At 33.7% G+C, this 4,674-nt stretch overlaps 1 long non-coding RNA gene across 1 annotated transcript; it reads right to left on the reverse strand.

Annotated features, from left to right (window-relative positions):
* Positions 1–269: 269 nt before the first annotated feature.
* On the reverse strand, positions 270–4,109 carry LOC125799114 (uncharacterized). Its single transcript, XR_007437954.1, has 2 exons — positions 3,425–4,109; positions 270–690 (listed from the first exon to the last, which is right to left on the reverse strand). It is a non-coding gene; the product is annotated as an uncharacterized LOC125799114 (long non-coding RNA).
* Between the last annotated feature and the right edge of the window lie 565 nt (positions 4,110–4,674).

Here is a 4,674-nt window from a genome sequence, read left to right on the forward strand (position 1 = left end):
AACAAAAGATATAATAAAAGAATGTTACTAATAGACACTTTGAGACAAAAAATGCCATAAATATTTTTGGAATTAATGCACTTTGTCTTTCAGATTTCAGGTATAAAATAATTTTATGTAGGATAGTAAGCAGTGATTCTTCAGAGGTCTACCTAGAACCATGAATAACATAAAAAATAGGTTCTCATATGAACCAGTGTTTTTTTTCTATAATGAAAAACCTCATAGATGTTTCTATAAAAATATTTTTGCTAAGAGTGAAATATCTATAGAGTTGAATCAAGCAAATTTAATTCATAGATTTATTTTGAACAATCATTCCGCTGAAGGTAAAAGATGTCTACCCATATCTTGACTTTGCAAACAATTTGTTCTGCTTGTCAAGTCCCCAGTGTAAGGGCTCAGTGTTGCTTTGATTGTGGTAAGGCTCGTGTGGAAGATAAAGATGAAGCAGTGGACGCAGGTTACAGATGTGACTCAGCAGCAGTAGTGAAGCAGCGAGGTTGCCATGGCTCCAGATATTACCACAAAGAGGGCGCTGGGCCGCAGTTGGTAGGCGACACCGGCTGGAGCAGTGGTGACATTCAATGTACCACCATATGTGCTTGTTGCCATAGTGCCGTTGAAAAATGTCTGGTTCTTCACTGGTGACAGGGTTGAGTTTGCAGACAGTGTGGTCTGAGAAACCACCTATGAGATGAAAAAATTAAGACATGATTTTCAAACATTTTACACTTAATTAATGGAACAGGTTTTAATCTGTGCTCTGGGGATTACCAAATTATGCCATTACATATTAAACTATTTAAATTACTCATCTTTAGTATCAACTCCTCTTTTATGTTTACTTCTCTTTATGTTAAAATGGCTTTTACTAGATTATGAGACAAAATTCCAAACATCACCTTTAATTGTTCAGTATTCATACTCTGGAGACTTAAGACTTTTTTTTTAAATAAAAAGCTTAACCATCGTTATATATGCGTGTGTGGGTTTTTTTTTTGTTTCTTAACTAATTTTAATACTCAGAATGCTCAAGTCATATTTTCTTATTACTGTTGGACAATATGATACACATCCCAAACCTTTGTCCAGCACTTCTAAAATAGAGATGAAAAATTTCTGTTTGGAGTCTGATAGAAGAACTACTTTACATTTGGAGTAGTTCAATAATACTCCAAAGTTGAAGTAGCACATAGTTAAAAAAAAAAACACCAGTGCTTGTACTCTGTTAATTAATTAACAGAGTAATTAACTATTAATGATATATTCACATTGCTCTTGTAACAAAATAAAAAGTGTGTTTTTTATTGCCTTTTCACTAGTAAACGTAATTCACAATTGTGAAACATTAAGATAAGGTTGGGAAAATGCTGAACAGATCCTTTAACACTATCACACCAAAGGAAGCTGTCGGTACCTTTTTTAAATAAACATATTTTTGTATGCCACTGTCATGTTCAATTTAAATGTTACAGAAGAGGTAAAATCATTACTAGGCATGATATTACTACTACTATTATGCCATCAACTCTGCTCACGTTTATAAATTCCTGGTTGTTAACTTTGTCTTTTTGATTTTACGCAATAAGCCTTTGCTGTGTTCATGTAGTTACTGCCTAAAAGTGGGTAGTAAGGTGCTACATATACTTTGATACATTAACTGTATTCATTTTTAAAAGTAAATTGTATTTTATTGTAATTTAGAGTTTTTTTTTTAAATACTTTAACCATATTCATCTACATTCCTCCAGTTACATTTTCAAAAGTAAATCTCAAAACAGACATTTTGTGTGTTTCATTAAAATGCAACTAAGATAGAATAGCTTCTTTGATGACTTAATTTAACCATTCTGATTTTAGTTCATTGCTGGAAAGCAAGGTCTCACATGAATGATGCTCAACTGAAGGTTGTATGGGCCATGTGCTATAAGTAACTCATCAAACATTTAATTTATGTTTATTTTCCGTAATTATTTTTTTAAACCATTGACAGAAGAAGAGCAGCAATTACCTTGAGACAAGGTTTTCTCCTTTGTTGTGTTAAGTTCCGGGTGTGGGTGTTAAGTAAGCGACAATGATGGAATTCTGGCAGAGTATCAGAGTATCAAAACACCAATGTTAAAAGTTGTTTTAGCTAAGATACATTAGAAAGGGTATAAAAGGCGCACACCCCACCCAAACCCCCTTTGACCCAAGTATGATTCCTATTTAAAAACACTTCATCAATGCATAATTTAATTGAATCCAAACTAATTTGGATGCTGGTGGAAGCCCTATTGTAGATTGTTCATGATACCATTACAAAATGTATAAAAGGTTCTACACACAATAGGTTATTTTTACATGGCAAGAAAAAAATAAACTACATATGACAGTTTTGTTTAAGGGTCTTCAATTAAGAAGAGGTTCTCCTATGATACAACCTCCAAAGAACCCCCCATTTGCTTTTTTAAATAGAAAACTCTTATTAATTTCATATATGAATAATAATATAAACAAAAAAGCTTGATACATTAGTCAATGTCCTTTTCAGAATTAATTAGTGAATTAGTGAAAATAGTTTCACTATTAGTTTCTGAATTACTGTAGGCTTAAACTACAGAGCAGAGCAAATTTCTAGGATGGAAAATTTGTTAAGAGTATTGATGTTTACCACAGTATTAGAAAGTGTATTACCCACATTTCTCCTTTTTCCAGTTTAAACATACAGATAGCACCCAAGTCATAGTATCGTACTGACTTTCTTAGCACCCTTTATGAACTGTTCTGGAAGTGGAGGAAAAATATCATGTCATACTTAAAACAGCATCATGCATGTTTGTGCCAACCACTAATATATATGCATTATATATGCATCAATGTTGATGGGAATCTTATTTAAGTGATCGTTTCTGCTTCTACAGTCCATTGCAACGAGACAATATTGGCTGCATTTGTGCCAGAATAGAATGGACAGAGTGAAGCATCAGGTTTCTACAATGTGCCGGAGTTCAAAGACACTCGATCCTTAGCTGAGAAACGGATATACGGCCTTAATAAATCATTTATTTTTATGTTAAAATATGCGCATAAAAGTAGTGAGACTATCATTTAATGTTTTCACCAGAAATAACCTACTTTTAAACATAAACATATTATGGATTAAACTGTATAAGTCTGTATGTTATTTAAACCACATGCTGCCAAGAACTGTACGCAAACATCTATACTAAAAACGTTATTTGACAAACGTAAAAGTCTTTCTGGTGTAACATATAAAACATTTTTAAATGTTGTTAGTGTGACCTACTCTTGCGTTTATTAAGAACGACAGAAGAATCCCACTCAGAATTGACACGCAAGTGTCAAAAAACGCCAAACTTGGAAAGCCATTTAAAAGAAGAATAAAACGTGGCTATACAATAAACCAAGTTCACCTTACCTGCGATGTAAAACAGGTTAGAAGGAAGATAATTCCGAGATGCCTCACTGTAATGTGAGCCATTCTGAGCTGAAATGAGAAGTTTCTTCAGACTGTTGCGTCGTGTAGCTGCGCTGCAGGAGATTAAAGCCAGTTAGATGCGCGTTTTTTAAGTGGCGCCTAGGGGCAGCAGAAGTGACGCGTATGAGCCTGATCCGCAGCTTCCATGTTTAAAACTACACAGACTCTTCTATTATATTATTAGACTATTATATCTGAATTAAGCTATTTGCATATTAATGCATAAAAAGTGACGAAATTAGTTTACCAGTTCAGAGTTTACCAGTACTTTAAATACATTTCTAAACTGTAAATACAGAAACAAATTTAACTCACACATTTAACCGAACAGTTCATTTCCTGCACAAAAGCTCATTTTGCTGTCACAACACTAAAACGTTGATCATCATTAACTAATTCTCTCAAAACACCAAAACATTCTCTGTTCCAGAAATGAAACATTTAGTCAATTACATGACCACTGTCAAAACAATAATAGCTAATGTCATTACAGAAACAGCATCACTGTTGTTTTCTTGGAAGGGAAACGTGTGCAATTTGGGCAACATATTGTCTACAAGTGATTGAGTGATATTTACAACATATAACTGTATAGTAAAACTATACAGTTATATAGTATAAACTATAAAACTATACTCGCACATATTCCTCTCCCTTATCCAGGCAAAATTATTCCTTTCCTTTACCCTGGACTAACTATTCATTTCCCCTTACCCTAAAACAACAATTCCTACCCTGGACTAACTATTCCTTTCCCCATCCTGTATCAACAATTCATTTCCTTTACCTTGGACTAAATATTCATTTCCCCTTATACTGAAAAAACAATTAATTTCCTTTACCTTGGACTTACTATTCATTTCCCCTTATCCTGAAACAACAATTCATTTCCTTTACCTTGGACTAACTATTAATTTCCCCTTATCCTGAAACAACAATTCATTTCCTTTACCCTGGACTAATCATTCCTTCCCCCTTATACTGACTAACTAATTCTCTCTCTCTTGGCATGTACTAACTATTCATTCCCCTTATTCTGGACTGATTAAACTTTTTCATTTTCCTGAATTAACTATTCTTTTTGTTTTTGCTCCTATGGCCATGCTCAGTCAAAAAAAAATATTCATGTCACTGACAGCACCTGACTATGTCTCATGTTAAGACCAGATCCAGCTGTGGTTGGCTTATCG

Source organism: Astyanax mexicanus, chromosome 2, assembly GCF_023375975.1.
Source record: "Astyanax mexicanus isolate ESR-SI-001 chromosome 2, AstMex3_surface, whole genome shotgun sequence".
NCBI classification, from domain to species: domain Eukaryota; kingdom Metazoa; phylum Chordata; class Actinopteri; order Characiformes; family Acestrorhamphidae; genus Astyanax; species Astyanax mexicanus.